This window comes from Pleurodeles waltl, chromosome 1_2 (genome assembly GCF_031143425.1).
Source record: "Pleurodeles waltl isolate 20211129_DDA chromosome 1_2, aPleWal1.hap1.20221129, whole genome shotgun sequence".
NCBI classification, from domain to species: domain Eukaryota; kingdom Metazoa; phylum Chordata; class Amphibia; order Caudata; family Salamandridae; genus Pleurodeles; species Pleurodeles waltl.
Window position 1 is genome coordinate 734,419,578 of NC_090437.1, and position 19,622 is coordinate 734,439,199.

The following is a 19,622-nucleotide window of genomic DNA, read 5'->3' on the forward strand; positions in this document are numbered from 1 at the left end:
TTATGTTCCGGATATGCAATACAAATTGTTCAATTTTCAACCACAGGATAACCCAGTGCAATATCTAATATCTAAACCATTTAACAATCGCAAACCCCCCCAATAAACACGACACGGAACACTTCCAGTTTTACAGTATCATTTCTGGCTGCACCCGCCATGGGTTTATCATTTGTTGTTTATCTTATAAAGGTGTTCGCTCGTGACCAGTGTGGGTCCTATTTTGCGTGTGTAAGTTCCCTAGCTGACTAATGGGGGCTCCATTCAGATTAGTGAGTGCGGGCAGCTACCCAGGTTTTCTACTCCTCGTGTGTCGCTGATACTGCAGTATCGGAGAGTTGACGGGTTGTTGCTACAAGAGGGAGGGTAAGGGGTGATGTGCGTGTGCTGTGGTGCCTGGGCGCCCTATGGGCTTTATTTCTGTAGTGGGGGAAGCAGGGAGATTTATATCGTGGTTATTGCGAGTATGTGTTCCCCAGTTCAAGGGGGCATCTCATCGTTTTTGGCCTCCAATTTGGTTACCAGGTTTTCCCAGGTAGTACACCCTGTATGTTGTCACCCCTCGCGCACCATTCTTTTTAGTACCTGGTATTCAGTGCGAGCCCAACGTAGTATTAGAGAATGCCAGGATTTCCGATCAGGAGCTTTGGGGGCTTTCCAGTGTATCGCTATTAATCTTTTGTACATTAAAAAGGCTAGGTCTATGAACTTGTGTAGGTATCTTTGTTTTCTTGGTCTCTTTCTCAGTCCCAGCAGGCAGGACCCGGGGTCTGCTATCAGTGCGAGCCCCGTTAACTCGGATATCTCCCCTATTACCTCCGCCCAGGCAGTTTGTATATTAGGACAATCCCATACCATATGGTAGAAGGGTGCTGACGGTGCTTTGCATCTTGGGCATACTGGCTCAGAATCGGGGAACATTCTCTTTATCCTGGCTGGGGAAAGATATGTTTGATGCGTGAAATTGAATTGAGTGTACCTAAATCTGGGATTCCTTGACACGCCGCGGGTGTGGGACAAGGCCTTTGGCCAGTCTGCTTGTGGGATCGGGGTGGGGAGTACAGCGTTCCATCTCCCCCAGGCTTTCTCTGCCTGTGGTTCGGGAGTCTTGTTGAGGGTTCTGTATAGGCTGGATATTATTTTTATTTGGTTATTATGTTGAAAAAGTTGGTGGGTGTTGGTACAAATACTTTACACCTAGCACTCTGAAGTTAAGCCTACTGCTCTGCCAAGCTACCAAGGGGGTAAGCAGTGGTTAGCTGAGGGTGATTATCTTTTACCCTGACTAGAGTAAGGGTCCTTGCTTGAAGAGGCGGTAACCTGACTGTCAACCAAAAACCCCATTTCTAAAAGGCCTGGTCATCGCTTACCTTCAAACTTGCAAGAACATTTTGTTAGTCAAAATTCTCCATTGGGAAAAGGCATAGGGCTGTAGCCAAAGACAAGTCCATGAGGTGGAATACCTGTTTTGCGAAGGACCACTGAACAGGATTTGTTGCTGTGGAGAAGAGCACAGTGGAGAATGTGCAAAGTGTATTTGACCAGCAATGCACCTCAGGCAGATAAGTGTGCAGGTTGGTCCCGCTCTTCTCCTGGTTCTCAGAGCAGCTTTTGGTCAAAAATTGCTGAAGCCCTGAGTTTGGGGATTTAGCCATCTGGGCACCTTTAGCACCACAACCAAGGGTCCAAGACTGGTGGGACACCACGTAGGGTTTCAGGACTCACACAGGCTGGGTCCAGGGTGCATACAAGATGGTGGGAGCCATTTGTAGCCATGTGGCTCTGAACAGGAGGCCGGCAAACTAGCCTTTGGAGTCACTCTGGTAGTTCTGTGTTCAGGTGATGATGCAGAGTTCCACAGCAGGATTATCCTCTGCAGGTTCAAGGCAGGCTACAGGTAGCAAAGCAGTTTCATAACATTCATGTAATTTCATCAAGAAGTACATGAATAACAGATGTGTCTCCCTGGGTTATATATACACACACCTGCAAAAAGGACATTGAGGCCCATATTTATATTTTTTGCCGCAAAACTGTGTAAATGTAGTTTTGCGCCAAAAAGTATAGTGCCGGATTGCGTCATTCCAAAGTGCCAGCCGAGCACCAAATTAATGGAACCCCACAAGCCGGCGCTAAGGTTGGGCTAGAGTCAAGAAAAATGATGTTATCCGGGTGGGGGTGGCGGTTCGGGGGAAGGGAATTTTGCCTTAAAAGATTATACTGGGCTGGTTAGAGGCAAAAAAATGCTGTTAACCAGCCTAGTGTCATTTCCTGATGCACAACCATCCATACCACATTACTCCTGTCTTACAAAAGACAGGAGTTATGCCCACCACCCCAATGGCCAGCATTGCACCCAGTGCCAAGCAGGGGACCCCAATGGCACTTAGAAAATTTTTAAAAAATACTTACCTATACTTACCCTACTTACCTGGGATGGGTTCCCCCATTCTCTGATGTCCCTCTGGTGTGGGTGGGGGTGTTCCTGGGTCTTAGGGTGGGCACCTGTGAGCCCATTCCATTGTCTTTGTCCATGGAAATGGGTCCACACGTCCCCTAACGCCTGCTCTGACTCCATCGTTAAATAATGGAGCCAAACAGGATTAGCACCATTATATAGGCCAACCCGTGCACCTTTTTTGCATGGGAGGATAAATAAGGCGCTAGGGACTTAGTCATTTTTTGGACGGAAAGGCCTACCTTGCATCTCCTTGACGTAAAGTGGTTTCACACATCCAATAAATGACATTAACTCCTATATTTTGACGCGAGACGGGTCTAGCATCAAAATATAAATATGGAGTTAAATTTGCACCGAATCTGTGTAAAAAAATGACGGAAATGCAGCGCACACAGAGTATAAATATGCCCCTGAATGTCAAAATTAAATTATCTGTCCACTAATTTATAAAAGTATCTGTAAAACATGCAAGTAAATGTTTAAGAAATGTAAGGTAGTTAAATGTACAATTTCACATTAACTGAACAGTTAGAAGAAATGGTTTGTTACGGCTGACTGAAGTACCTATGCAGTGACTGAGGAGAAGCCGGCAAATACACACTATGCAACACCAGAAAGCGGTTTGTGCCATCCAAAACAAGAAATGTGGACAGGGCAAGACTCCCTAAAGTGATGTTGCAAATGGCACTGGAGGAGATGTTTGCTGGGAGAGAAAAGCTGTGGCTTCCAACCCAAAGGTAGCTGCTTGTTGTGGGCTGCTAGACTGCACTGGTTACACAATGGAAAAAGGAAGACAAAGGTCTCCCAGGCACAATTATGCAGGGTTAGTTCAGAGTATTTCAGTTCAAAGTATCCAAAAGTGAGTGAGCAAGCAAGTGAGTGAAAGCTGCATCCTAGAAATGAAGCCGGAGTGGGTTAGATGTACACAAAGAGAGCACGCATCTTGCTGCCATCTTGTCATGTGTTATAGTGTGTGACATACCAGAATGTAGACACCACAACCTTAACTCGACACACACTGTCAATTGATTGACTCATTTAATCCATCTTGATCAATGCCTTCAGAAAAATATCCGTCTGACCTCTTTTAGTGTAGACACCGTGCAGGTCTATAGGAGAGTCATTCTTCTTTCATAACGGTTTACCAGTCTTGTAGTGGATTTCTGAAGACGACTACTGGTCATGTGTTATTGTATATGTGCTTTAATACATCTAGTAGTGAGGCCAGTATGGAATAATCCATAGTGGCATCGCCGTATGTAAATAACAAATTGTGAATTACAATTGGCGAAACTGATTTGGTGACAAGTGCATTCATTGCATAGCATGGTATCTGTGCTTTTGATTGTCAAAGGACATACAGTGCAGTTTTTACGAAGTAAATGACCACATGGAGGAGAAGACGCCACTTGGGATTTGGCACTGTGCTACTGCCATATTCAAGGATTAGCCGTGTTTCTGTATTATGATCTTAATTTGTGTTGATAAAGGATAAAAAGTCAACACAAAAGTAACGTTTTCGATAGATAGTCTATACAGAGTTTCATTAGGGTAGTTCTGGGGGTTTTCAGTGCTCTTTTCTAACAGTTACGTTTCACTTTCTGAGGATGTGCTGGTTCCTGCAAATTTTCATGCAGGATCCCGGCTCAGTTAATTATTGTGTGGAACATCAGTTCCAACAATGTGTGAACAATTGACTTACAGGTAAGTTGTCCTGTAAAGAACATTGATGGAAAGATCTGTATTCAGTTTCTGATGTATTGGGCGATGGACTGAGAACCCACCATGCGAAAATATATTGTGCCTTGTGATTTGTTTTTCATTAAATAAAACGACACTCTCCTTTTTGAATTAGAGGTAACTCACTGGTTCCAATGGCTCATTGGTTTCACAAAAAATAGAGAAATTATTCACCAAGGGACGGTCATGTCTCTAAGGAGTTGTGTTTTTGAATGGTTGCAAAAGGATATTAAAATTATATAATTATAAATATCAAAATAAAAGTAGCAGTTTTATACTAAGTTCTATGTTTCAAATATTGACATGTATACCCATTAAAACAAACGCACACATAAAACACATAATTTTTAAGGTTGAGCGCGCAAGCCCTCTGTCCCTGTTGAAATCTCTCTGTGGGCTTTTCACCATTCCCATGTCACACTCAAAAAATTCATTGGTTCGTGGGCTTGCCTTTTAAAATTCACTTGATTTCATTAGTGAAAAGCATGCATACGTAATTTTTTTTGTACTAATACTATGCAAATGCGAAACCGGAACGGTCTTTTTGTTCTGATTAGTCACCTTCAGGCTCATGACGTGGCGCTTTAAATCATCTCCCTTATGTGAAATTGTATTAGTTTTAATTTTCAGTTTATGTGGCAAGAAAAGTCTGGTTAGAAGTTTACAGCGCTAATAGCTCTAACTCGAGCAAGCGGTTGACCAATTGCATTGCTCGTTTAGGTTTAACTATTACTAAAAGAATATGGGCCAGATGTATGAAAGCATTTTGCATTCGCAAACGGTGCGAATGCCCGTTTGCGAATGCAAAATGCAAGTTCAGAATGTATGAAATACATTCTGAACGCAATTTTAAGGAATCGCTAAAATAGCGATTCCTTAAAATTGCGACCCTGTTTAGAGAGTCGCAAATTGCAACTCTCTAAATTAGAAATCGCAAATAAGGATTCCTTATTTGCGATTTCTTAGCACATGTATGAAGCAATTCCTAAATGCAATTTTGGCATTTAGGAATCGCTAATTACCACCAAGTTGAACTTGGTGGTAACCATGTGCAAAATTTCAAAATGCATTTAAAATGCATTTTTAGATTGTACATGTAAAGCACACATGCCCTTTTGGCATGTGTGCACCTTACACGTCCCCCAAAAATATTCTGGGGTGCAGCAGAGGGGGCCTTAGCCTCCCAGCACCCTGGGGTTTTGCATTTCCAAAATTGCGATTTCTGGCACAGAAATCGCAATTTTGGAAATGCAAATAATTTGCAGATATGGGCCAACAGGCCCATAGCTGCGAATGGGGGCGGTATTGCAATTTGCGATTCGGTAATAGCATTTGCGATTTTTAAGAAATCGCTATTACCGAATCGCAAATGTGATACATGGCACTTTGCGAGTCAGAAATAGCGATTTCTTAAAAATCGCTATTTCTGAATCGCAAAAGGCCGTGATGATGCATCTGGCCCTATATTCAGTAGGATACGAGGAGCCGGATTTTGAAAGATCTACGAATTTCAAAAATTCACAAAGGTATGCCTGGAATGCTGTAGCAGCCACAGGTTTCCAGACATACCTCTGGCAAAAAGTTGTGAATTATTTTTTCTTGTTTGCAAGTATACAGTGCACGTGATAATGCACTTGCTAACTTTTTTCCATGAGGTAAAACTGTTTCTCCAGGAAGAAACCACTCCTCTTCTTTAAACATCGCCGACTTTGGGGATGTCCCTCACCCTTCCTAGCCCTAGGAAATGAGTTACTCTAATGGTATACCTGTCAACCTTACGGCGGTCTTCCTCCCAACTTTTGCCTACCTCCTCCATTTTTTCAGATTTTACTTTTGCTGGCTTTAGCATTTTAACATTACTAAGCAGTGCTGAAGAGTTGTGCTGTGCTTCTATAAATATGGTAATATTGGCTAATACCCAACTGACATATTTAATTTACTTATAAGTCCCTAGTAACCTGGTACTATATGTAACTAGGACCTGTAAATGAAATGCTACTAGTGGGCCTACAACACTGATTGTGTCACCCACTTAAGTAGCCCTTTAAACACTGCCACTGCAGAGCCTATGTGTGTGTGGATATAAACTGCCATGTCGACCTGCCAAGTTAATCCTTTTGCCAGGCCCAAGGCTTCCTTTTTATTACATATGCCACCCCTTGGGTATGCCCCAGACAGCCCAGACGGCATGGTGGAAGGTATCTAATATGTACTTTTATGTTTTACATGTCCTGCTAATGAAAAATGCTTTCATTCATCTTTCACTGCTGCAAGGCCTACCTCTCCCATAGACTAACATTAACATTACCTTTTCCAAATGGAAAAGGCAATTAGTTTATGTTTGGTGTCTCTGGGTTTGTAATTTAAAATCCTAACTTATGGTAAGGTTGTATTTTAAATTACAATTCTGAAAATGCCACTTTAAAAACGTTTGTGATTTCTTCCCTTAGCCATTTAGGCCCGTATTTATACTTTTTTAGCGCCGCATTTGCGTTGCTTTTTGACGCAAAAGCGGCGCAAACTTACAAAATACAATTGTATTTTGTAAGTTTGCGCCGCTTTTGCGTCAAAAAATGACGCAAATGCAGCGCTAAAAAAGTATAAATGCGGGCCTCAGTGTCTGTAGCCTGTCTCTAGTGATATTACTGGCGGTAGCTGACAGTTGAGTTTTGTGTATTCTTCCTAGACAGTCACACATGATAAAGAGCATAAATGTACCTGGATGGGCCATCACTGACAGGATGGGAGAGAGGAGCTGGGCACAGCCCCACTTACTCCTGAATAGGCTGGTTCCTGCCTCCACAGAAAGAGCTGAATACCCCCTGAAGTTAGTCTCAAGCCAGGAAGACAGGATGCCTGGGGACTTCAAAGGGAAACCTCAAGAAACTCCCCCCACCACTTCAAAGGCACAACTATGTTTAAATACTTGAACTCAGACGCCACCACTTCTGTACACTTCTGGAGCTGTGGATAACTACCAGGAAGAAGGACTGCTGTGCTGCTACAAGTACTGCCACTTTGCTGGACTGCTGCTCCAAAGGAACTGCTTCCCTGTTGCCCTGCTGCCCTGCTGTGCTAACCTGCTGCCTTCTTGCCTGGGGAAGATGAACTGGACCTGCAACTATATTGTGAACCCAGGACTCCGGAGTGACTCCAAGCCTAGTCTGATGGCCTGCTGATATGGGCCTCAGTGACATAACAGGCTCCCCAACCAGCTACTGGACCCAGATGCAGCATGTTTCAGACCCCCCAAGCGGTGTTTCTCAGGTCCTGAACCCATGGTATGGCTCACAGGCCCTTAAGTCAAATTTCTGGGCTCTTTGCTACCACTGATGGGCCTGTTTACACCAAGGCTATGCTGCTTGTGCTGAAAATCAGCCTGAGCCACCACTAGCCCATTTCTTTGCTCTGCAGCATTGACTGCTCACAGTGGACCACCAGCGCGAAGCACCAGCCTGCTATTTTGCGACACCCGTCCAGCTGTAAAATATCTTCATTTTTCCTTGTTTTTTCCTCTTTCTATGTGTGTTGCATTTATGAAGGGGCACCTTCCTGCACAAAAACAATCTGAGAAGGATGTTTTCAGTTTCTACGTGTCCTGAAAAATGCAGCACACATACAAAGAGGAAAAAATAAGGATAAATGAACATATTTTTCCTTGTTGCACTTCCCCTAGGGAGGCATAAAGATTTGCTGCATCCCCAGATTTACAGTCTCCTGTAAATCTAGGGATGCATCAAACTCCATGGGTGTAGAACACCTCCCTTGTGCAGAGTAAAGCAACACAGTGATTTGTGCTGCCTTGTCTCACTCCATATCTATGAGGCTATTCAAACCCAGGCAAAGTTGTTTTGCATGGCCTCATAGATATGGTTGACAGGTTTGCGCTACAGCCGCGTTATTGAAAGTGATGCACCAGTGGCACAAGCCTCTCATATATATGCTCCCAGGAGTCTAACACCATCCTTCTCTTCTCTTAATCCCCCAGTGTATCCATAGCCTGGATTGGACTCCCCGGCCCTCAGCCAGCAGCCTATTGGCCACTAACATGTCCTGATCTAATATGCCTGCAATTTTCGCTATTTGATGTATCTCACCTAACAAATTTCTGTGTCAGACTTACACAACTTTAAGTTCAGATGAGGATCCCACAATTCTGGTGGATCAAACTACCGTCGACACACAAGACGGACTTATCAAAAAATATTAATTTGTAACATGCTGGCTGAATATTTTGTACACTGTGATCCAAACATTGATTCCTTCACATATATGTATTGCAAATTTTTGATCACCGAGCACGTTTCTTCAACCTCACGGACAATGTATACATTTTTTGTATTTTTTGAATGTTTGACTTATTAGTAAAATGTTTGACTATATAATACTTCAGAGTATTGCAGTTACCACAGGGACCACTATGCTCTATAAATTACTTGATACCCCATGTCCCTTTGGAATCTAGGGGCTCCCTTGTGTTAGAAAACAATGTAAAAACTCTAGTTCTTCATTTGTTTATTGCATGTCAGGAACGTTTTCCTCCTCATTGAAACAATCAGCTGAAAATGTGAAATGCAGCCCAGAGCATTATAACATGAAGTAATATTAAACACAAAAAAGTGATTCTTTCAATATGTTAAGTCCGATGCCTTTAAGAAAGTAATCACAATGGGCCCAATTCAGAACAAGTTCATTTGCTGCGACTTTTGTATCACTTGGGAATGTATGAATAAGCCAGAAGTAAGGCACAATCTTTGTGAATCATGCCTAACGTTATATACACTGGTGAAACTGCCGACACTGCTGCAGACCCCTAACATATCAGGAGGGCCACTAGAATTATGTGGCAGTGGGGAACCAAATTATGCAGCAGGGTTGACTAAATTGTGTGGTACGAAAAGACAAATTATCCGGCTTAATGTGACACATTTTGTGAGAGTGTTTATACTTTTTACACAGGATAACACTTTCCGGGGCAAGGGTTTCACGTCATTACTACCAGTTTAACAACCAAATGGAGAAATGGAAACTTTGCAATGGGACCTCCACCGCGTGGCAACACGAGTTGCACCGTTTGTAGTAACTTTTGATCTGTTGGAGCTAGAAGGTATTTTTGTTACAATTTGCAGTTGATGCGCCAAATGATGAACTATGTGGCAAATGTGGTAAATCCATAATCAAGTGGAGAACGCTGCTGTCACAAAATTGCATAATTCCAGTGGCCATGTGTTGGAAAATGGGTTATTGGTAAGGGCAGGTAGGTACCTACACTTAGCAATAGGCCACTAACCTCCACTAAGGTCCAGTTAGGTCTCAGTAAATTAACCCCAGCTCAACCCTTGGTAGCTTGGCAACGAGCGTCAAGGCTTAACTTAGGAGACAGAGTTTAAAGCATTCAAATATCACAAAACAGTAATTAAATAAAACACAGGAAACAGTTTAAAAATCAAAAACCAATTTATAAAGATAGATTATATATTTATCTGTAGAATGACACAAAAACGAATAAAATCGGATAAGGGGAACCGGAGATATGAATTTTTAAATACTTATTGTTTTTTTAGCGCCTAGAAACAAAAAGCGCCAAGCGGGTCATCTGGTGGCACCTGGACCGGGGCAAAGTCAAAGTTAAGGCCGACCGCGATGGAGCCCTGCTCGGCTACAGGCCTTGGTTAAAAGTTTACCTTCACACTTAGGCCCTCATTCCAAGTTTGGCGGGCGGCAAGCGGGAACCGCCAATTGGCCCCTCCGCGGTCAAAAGACTGCGGGGGCCATTCTGACTTTCCCGCTGGGCTGGCGGGCGCCCGCCAAGGGAGCGCCCGCCGGCCCAGCGGGAAAGGGCCTGCAACACAGAAGCCGGCTCCGAATGGAGCCGGCGGTGTTGCAGGTGTGCGACGGGTGCAGTTGCACCCGTCGCGCTTTTCACTGTCTGCTAAGCAGACAGTGAAAAGCATACTGGGGCCCTGTTAGGGGGCCCCTGTACTGCCCATGCCCATGCCAGTGGCATGGGCAGTGCAGGGGCCCCCAGGGGCCCCAGGACACCCATTCCCGCCATCCTGTTTCTGGCAGTGAAAACCGCCAGAAACAGGCTGGCGGGAAGGGGGTCGGAATCCCCATGGCGGCGCTGCTTGCAGCGCCGCCATGGAGGTTTCGCCCAGCCGGGGCTAATCCGGCGGGAAACCGCCGGACCCGGTTTTCCGACCGCGGCTTCACAGCGGCGGTCGGAATGAAGGCCTTAGTCTCTTTTTAGAAGATTTTCTTTGGCGGGACGAACCTGCCAGTCCAATCCAACCTCCTGGAGCCCTTCTCCGGAAACGCGATGCGGAAATCCTCGGTGGAGATTTTTACCTTCGGACATACTCTTTTTTTCGATGTGAAAAATCTTCGACCGGGGTAAACCTGGATCTTGATTCGACGTCCCTGGAGCCCTCCTCAGATACGCTGGCTGGGAGGTCCCGGTCAACTTTTTACCGTAGGACTTAGTCTCTTTTTCAGAGATTTTCTTTACCGGGACGAACCAGGAAATCAGGCCCGGTTGTGGTTGCGGCAAGCTGGTTAGAGTTGCCGCGGCGGGTCGGTCCCTCTATGGAGCTCTTTTTCAAAGGTTCTCCAAACTTCTCCAAACATCTCCCAGATGTCCTTTTAAGGTTCTTTTGAGGTCCACAGCTCACCCCAAGGGTCCAGAAGTTCTGAGATGGTCCTTGGGGTTGCAGACTACAACTCCCAGAATGCACCTGGTGCAAACTCATTTTTGGCCACTGGGCAGTGGCCAGCTGGTTGATTTCTTCAGGAGTAGGAGCAGGGGACTCTGGTTAGCAATTTTTCACCTGTAGCAAACAGGGAGTCCCTCCTTGAACCAGTTGAATCCAGGCAAAGCCCTTCTTGTGGTGAAGCACAAGTGTGCAGCTGATGCAGTCCTTCTGAGTGCAGGTTCCAGGTTCAGGCCAGAGGTCCAGCAGGGCAGTCCTTCTTCTCCTTTGGTTCTTCCTTGTTGGAATCTGACGGGGATCTGAGGTGTGGGTGCAGATCTGCAATTTTTTTCCTTGCTCCTGGGTGAAAAGCAGGGGGGTCCTGGTTCTCCAGTCAGGTGCAGGGTCCTTCCCCCTGTGATGACCACTTCCTGGGAAGTGTGACAAAAATCAATCCCAGGAGGCAACATTCTCCGAAAATCCATCATGGCTGAATCTGATTTTTGGAGGTTACATCTGGCTGAGCCCACCCACTGGTGTGGCTAAAAATCATAAACACACCCCTCTCCTGTCGTAGTTTGGACTCTTGCTCTGAGCAAGACTGCTGGTCTCAGGAGGACAGTACTTTCGTTTGTAGGTGACTAAGGGGGTCATTCTGACCCTGGCGGTCTACGACCGCCAGGGCCATGAATGACGGAAGCACTGCCAACAGGCTGGCGGTGCTTCCTTGCCCATTCCGACCGCAGCGGTAAAGCCGCGGTCGGAAAACCGGGTCCGGCGGTTTCCCGCCGGATTTCCCCCGGCTGGGCTAATCATCCATGGCGGCGCTGCAAGCAGCGCCGCCATGGGGATTCCGACCCCCTTCCCGCCAGCCTGTTTCTGGCGGTTTTTACCGGCAGGAACAGGATGGCGGGAATGGGTGTCCTGGGGCCCCCTAACAGGGCCCCAGCATGCTTTTCACTGTCTGCCTTGCAGACAGTGAAAAGCGCGACGGGTACAACTGCACCCGTCGCACACCTGCAACACCGCCGGCTCCATTCGGAGCCGGCTTCAGTGTTGCAGGCCCCTTTCCCGCTGGGCCGGCGGGCGCTACCTTAGGTAGAGCCCGCCGGCCCAGCGGGAAAGTTGGAATGGCCCCAGCGGTCTTTTGACCGCGGGGCGGCCAAATGCCGGTTCCCTCCAGGCGGGCGGCAACTGCCGCCCGCCGGGGTCAGAATGACCCCCTAAGTCTCTTCCTACAACTAGTTGTAACTGTTGTCCAAACCTTACCGGCTCACTAGCAGTACCTCACCAGAAACACAATAGTAAAAGGTGATTTGTAGCAGTCGCTTACGCATGGACTCAAAGTAAGATATCTCAGGGTTGTCGTGGTTAAACGGAAATTAACCTTTTCTCACAGATTTATTATGTCTCATACAAACAAAGGCAATAACACAGATGCAGTGAAATTATAATAGTTTTTATTCAACATAACTGCAATTTTTGATAAGTTGCATGAACTGCAATGATTAGGATAATGAATATACCAAGCAACAGTATTGTGAAGAAGAGAGTCATTGTTATAAAGACCCCCACCATTGTGCAATATTTAAAAGAAATATATGTCTATGTATAAGATGGAATATGCCCTAATACCCTAAGGAGAATAGGTCTAACCTCCTACCTAAAAGGAGAGCTTGGTTCATTAAACCTAATCTGCCAAAGCCGTGTCCATGAGAGGAGCCCCCAACCCTCGTTACCTTGGAATGAGGTCTCTATCTCAGACTCCGCAGGGACACGAAGACTGGGTCAGCATCAAGATGACTGCAGCATCGGTATCAGCGATGGTGGCGATGCCCTCTGGTCGGAATCCCTCTGATTATCTGTCTAAAGTGTGTTGTATTTATACAGATCTACAAGGTCCCCTGACATATGTGTTATTCATAACAATAGATAACAGGCATGCTTGGGACGGCAATTAATATCAACAGTCCCTCGAAAGTATAGAGAGGGAAAATCCCTAAGTGTGAATACCTACTGTATGTTTGTCTTTCGTGCTTGATCTTGATGCCTTGGCGCAGTGACACTGATAATAGAACCCATAACAAGTGGCCTAACTATAAACAAGGCCACCATCTTAAAGGAAATAAATAATTAAATGGACTAAGACAGAGCAAGCTAAGTAGGTTAAAAGTCACTGGGTGACGGGGGCATGAGTTTACAAGCCTACGGCTAAGCTAACTCTTGTTATCCCATTAAAACAAACTAGGATTCACTACACCCTCCCCATTGCCGTAACAGGTATGATGAAGGTAAAGCAATCCAAATGCTAAAAAAGCTGCTACTGAAAAAAGCCACACAAAAAAAAAAAACAACGAAAACTCAAGCTAAAAAATTTACTAAATGACAAAATAATTGCTGTGTGTTAAAAAATTTAAAAAAACATACAGAGATGTTAATATTAACCATGACAAGTATAGCAAACGTTTAGTATAATCGCTTATTTTAGAACCGGGAACTGGTAAGCAAATTCATCAAATCATGTGTTATATGCAGGATCTTGAAGCATGTCATCGAAGTCACCATTTAAGGATCTTAAAAACGAGTCAACATCGTCTGAAGTGAAATCGAGAGCTGGACGGACAAACGGATCCACAGAGCAGAAGTGAGCCACATTCATCGGTGTATCGACACTCGCTGAAACGCCCTCATCCATATCAGATCTTATAACAGAAAGTTCATAGGTGGCCTCACGGAGCAACCTCAGTCTCAAGGGGCATGACCGTGAATGAACCCTCATCGGGGACATCAGCAGTTCGTGGTCCACAGGAGATGTCGGAGCAACAGCAAGACAGACCATAGGCAGATGTTCAAACAGGCACCATATGCAGCGGAAGACCGGCTGTACACACCAGAGTAGCGGCCGGAATGACAACGACCAATCAAATTCCAGTTCCACCAGCAAAGGTGTACCGAAGATCCAAACCATGCGTTCACGGCACAGTGGGGTTGACGGGAGCGGCTCCATTGGTCTGTGTTGCTGGAAAGAAACAACCACCACAAATCAGAAGAAATAGCAGTAGTAGTCCGCCAATTAAAGCCAAAATAATTGGAAAGCCACCAAACACACTAGAAAAGAGAGAATGGATGGCTGATGGGATGACTCCGAAGACAGTCTGGAAGATGGACACTAAACCAGACCCGACAGCCTTAAAGAAATGCACAATCCCAGTGGTGCTTGAAGCATTGAATATTCTCGATACCAGCTCTCCAAAGTGTTTGGGGAAATCGGTATTTAAAAGGGATTGTATCTGGGCTGATGATCTCGCAATCTGGAGAGCATACGTCTCTTTTGCGGATGTCAAGGCGACCTGTTTCTGAAACAATAGCGCCTTTAGTCTACTCAACTTGTCATAGTTCATATTAATAGTATCTATGTTGGGCCACATTTCAGATACTTGTATCTCTTGTGTGGGGGGAACCAAAACATGTCCACAACACGTAACGACCTTCGTGACTGAAATTGCGTAGGCAATTCCAGGTCGCAAGCCACAACAGCTTTGATCATTCAGTAGACCATAACTTCCATTGGAAAGTGCATGATACACTGGACGAATCAAGGGGACGGGAGTACCCTTCAGAAAACAGGCCAAATTCGCGACCCCCGCATTGCAAAGACCATGAAGGGACACCTGTTTGCATATCATAGAATGACGAACAGCAGTCTCACATTCACTTCCGCTAAGAAAGACCTCCTGTTCACCGTTCATACATCTGTAGTCAAAGGGCAACTCCCACTCTTCCTTAATAAAGCTATCTACAAGCTGCAAATATCGTCCCACCGCAAGATGTTTCAGGCAGCTCGAGAAACGAAAGGTTGAAATCGGTAAATTAATAATGCCGTGCAAGAGCCAGATAGTTGAAGGACTCTCTGCTACCGTGAAGGGCAACTTATCTAATTTCTCTACTTGAAACAGGGTGAAACGAGCCTCCCTTTTAGCCATTGTCTCTTGTTCCCTGGAAAAATTAAAAGCAGCGAATAGTTCACTCCCATTAATGTACTTCCATGGAATGTGGCCACTTTTCAGTGTCTGTAATGTCCAACCCAGCTGCATGATGGAACGTAGCTGCGTTTGCCCATGATATAACCGGGACAAGTCAGTCTGAGTGATATCAATAGCAGACTACACTATATTTGATAGTGAATAAATCCTGTTGGACAGTGTGTTCATGCCATTATCGACAACAGCTAATGTTTTATCCAAATTCTCCTTATCTAGTTGCCTTAAACGTGCAGCAGCCTCAATCTGGGAAAGTTTCCAAATTTCATTATACATAGCATATAAAAATCGTTTTGAGCGATGTTTCCTAGGACCTAACAGAAAATCCTGTAAGTCTATACTGTCAGAAAGAGTGTCCAGGTGTTGCTTAACCGCTGTTAGCGTGTTTGTCTGCACCCATTGCTGGCACAGCTTACCCACACTGTATGTTGTAATTATACCTGTATGTTGACCTAATATAAAGCGAGGGTCAGGCCTGTGAATGGAAAAAACCCCTGAAGAGTTCAAAAAACGCTTACTACATTTATCAGTGTCGGAGGGCCAAACCAACCACCCGCCGGAACGGGAAAGTGAAGAATTATAGGTACCAGCCTTAACCATTGCATCTAGCCTGTCTTCTGAGACATTGAGAAATTGTTGCCAATCTTTAAACTTTGTCGGAGTAGGGATACTGGGCATGTTCAGGTCTTTGATTTTCGCTAGCCCCAGACATGACGTCTGCTCAATAGTGTCATTTAAGAAAATCATTTGCACAGGAATCAGGCAAGCTCGAAAAAAAGCCTCCCTACCATGTATCTGCCAGTCTTGTGTCCCCCATACACTTTTCAAATCAACAGTATCTTTCCAATATTCGTAACCCTCAATCAAGAGCCGGAAAACAAAGGGATCTGAATAAATCAGTTTCGTATCTGTTAGCAGCAGTTTTCTAATTTGTGCCGGAGGTAATTTAAAATAATACAACTCTGCTTTTCTTGTATTATGCCCAGAAAAGTATGTAAATTTTTCGCTGTAATACTTCGGACTCTTGTTCCCATTGTGCATAATTCAAGAGAGGCCTATATTTAGTTGTACGGTGTAGGTAGTGATGTCCCCAATTGTTATAGCAGAACATTTCCCCATAATTCATTGTATAATCATATACATCATCACTTCCAAAAGCGGAATAGTCCTTCATTTCAGTTAGCATTGAATCAACTGTTTGGACATCCCAATCATCAGAGACAACATTAGGTGTAATAACATCAGACATTGAAATTTTGAACACGTATGGTATTTGAATTATCTCTGTAGGCCCATATATATTGAACGGAACTTTGTCCCACACAATCCCATCAGTAATTGGAATAGCTGTAATATTGACAGGGGACAAATCACGTCAGACCTTATGTGAAGAATGATGTGGTGTTAAAATGTCATCAACAGGCTCTACAGAGGAGCGATCAGCGATATAGTGACCATTAATTAGTAAAAAGAAAACAGTCACAAAACCAATCCATAAAAATAATGCAATAAATGTCAAACAGAACCAGAGATAGTTCCATGGATATATCAAATAGTTCTCCTTAAGCCATTGATAGAATTTGCTACATCTCGAAAGTTTGTCAGACTCAGTTGAGGATGAATCCGAAGAAAAATCATCAATGTCTACAAAATAGCCAGAGGAAGTCTCTGCAAACCCAGGACCCGTCGAATTCTCATCCATTTCTCGTGGAAGTTCTTGATAGACAACGTCATTCGCCGTGGAAGTGTTCGTGTAAAACACAGCCAAATCCTGAAGCGGGGTGGTCTCCGAAGTTGTTACTGGAACCAACAAAAGTTTATTTTCCTCCCTCCCCATGTTCGAGGAAGTGTTCGGAACAGCAGTCGACATAGTTGCATAGTCAGTAGTAGTGATATTCATCCTACTATGTAGATGGATGTCCTGTTGGGTAGTGAGAGGGGATCGGGAACTACCCAAGGGACCTCCTGGTCTACTGTGAAGAATCGGCTACATGGTGTAATTTGATGTCATCAATGGAGATGAATCTGTTTGATTTGGAACCAGACAATGGTGGAAGGATGACAGTCCTGGTGCCTTTTATCCCCAAGACCAGTACAGGTGCTCCGTATGATGTACCAAACTCTTTTTTCACAGCGATCTTCTCACGAACCAGATCCCCAACGTTAGGAATCCAGCCAGTCTAAGTTTTTGCCAATTCCCTTATTCCCAAGGTGGAAGCACTTGTAGATGATTTATCATCACAGAATTGTTGAAGCTCCTGTAAAACAGCGAGACGTTCTTTTATGTCAAATGGTGTTTCTGCTGCCACCATACCAGGGGCATCAAGATCGGGGACATACATAGGTGTCCCAAAGAGTACCTCATATTTAGACCTTCCCCCCAAGGACCGTCTTGGCAGATTATTCAGTGCTCTCTGGACCCCATATAGGTGATGTAACCAACTGCGGCCTGAACCTAATACTCGAGCTGTTAAGGACTGCTTTAGATCACGATTCCGCCTCTCCACGACTGAATTTCCCTCGGGATGGTATGGTGAGGAGTAATGGAGTTCAACACCCATCGTTCTCATGGTGTCCCTGAAAGCTTTAGAGGCAAATGCAGGGCCCTAGTCCGAATGGAATGCTGCAACCGCATATGTACCGATAAAGATCAGCAAATCTTTTATAACAGTCCGGGCGTCAGCCGACCGCTGTGGCCATACCCACAGGAATCTAGAACAGGAATCTACAGTCACTAAAATGTATTTATATGCACCATCAGGCTGCAAGGGACCACAATGGTCCAGGTACACACAATGGAGTGGCTTGTCTGACACTAAGAGAGATGTCTGCTGAGGGCGTTTGATATTCGAGCCCTTAATCTGCTGACAAATGTCACAGCAAAGGACATACTGTTTAGTCTGTCTGCATAGACCAGGCCACCAGTACCGTTGTTGTAGAATGATGATAGTGGCCTGTATACCATCATGTGCAGAAGCGACACCCTCATGTGCAGCTGTTTTCAGCTCTAATCTTTGGTCTTCATTGGGGATCCCTCGATCATCTACCTCAGGAATTGTTGCAAAAGCAACATTCTGTGCACTGATATGATAAGTATAGTTCGTAGGGTATCCTTTCGGAAGGGTCTTGCCTGCAGCCGAAGCTTTAACAGCAATCAGTATTTCATTATCCAACCTCGTCCGAGAACGAGTCACTGCAGCCACAGAAGCCGTAGCTACTGATGCTTTGGCCGCTTCATCAGCCAATGTATTGCCTGCAGCGTGTATTCCTACACGTTGGTGTCCTAATGTATGAACTACATGGACACATGGTAGCTTCTCCTTAAGATCAGCCACCCTTCCCCACAACATTTTGTGTTTAATGGTGTTCCCTTTAGAATCTCTAAACCCGTTCAGTTTCCAATGATTGAGATAATCATTGTATGACTGGACGCAGTAATATGAATCACAGACTATCAAAGTCTGGGTTCCTGGCTCAGTATGTTCGAGCGCTAGAAGAAGAGCCTTAAGTTCGGCCAACTGGGCTGTGCAGACCCCTAAGGTCTGCGTGTAGGTATTGTGAGGATGGAAAACTCCGCCTTCCATCGTCCCGCACACGGCTGCACAAGCCGCTGAGTATTGATGTTTAGTACCTACAGCCGGTTGTGCCGACCCGTCAGTATAAATGATGGTATTATAACTGTCTATTGGCAAGATATGTAGAGGAGCGGGGTACTCCTGTTCATACTGGAGAAATTCTTGTGTCTGAAGTCTTGGGTCAAACACATAATTAACATCAGTGGCGGTCAGAGACGTTGCCCATTGAATCCAACGTGGATGTAATGCCTTAGCGTTTGGAACGCTCGCTTTAGTGACAGCCTCTAGGGCCGGCACCGGGGAGACAACAATAATTTGTTTCCCCTGGGCAAGTGGCCTCTCCTTTATTACGGCCATCTGAACTGCTGTCAGAATCTTTTCTGTAGGTGCAAAACGTTTCTCAGCATTGGAGTATAAGTGTGATTTGTATGCTATCGGCACCGTGTCACCCTCATTAAAGGTGACATAGGTAAACCCAAGGGCTCCAGCAATTATTCTGATGACCAAATTTGTTTTATTGTCCCGTGTGTATAAGTGTCTAGCTTCTAACATGTCCCGTTGTATGTCCCTAAGGATGTGTGTGTGTTCAATCGTCCATCTTCTGCTGGAAAAGTTGGGCTGAATTAAGTCATAAAGTGGTTTGATGCGTTCTGCATAATCTGGAATGTATGTTCTGCCAAAATTAAAGAAACCCAGTAATGACTGTAATTTCTTAAGTGTGTTCGGAGGCTGTAGCTGAGCACACTTTTCTAGGAAGTGCGGGGCCAGGCTCTTCCCCTCGTTTGATAGCTCATATCCCAGGAACAATACACTAAGAAAGGCTATCTTGCTTTTCTTAAAATTAAATTTATAACCGAGGTCTGCAAATCCCAAAATGATCCGATCGACCCTCGCAAGATGAATGTCGAGGGCGTCGTCAGTGAGATAGATATCATCCACATAGGACAATGCATCAGAATCAAGCTCGTGCAAAATTGATGTTACACGGGCTGAAAACAGTCCTGGGCTATTTTTATAGCCTTGGGGTAAATGACAAAAGCGTTTCTGAGAGCCAAATGAAAATGCACTTAGGTCCCGACTTTCATGTGCTAAATTCTGGCAGAAAAACCCATTAGAT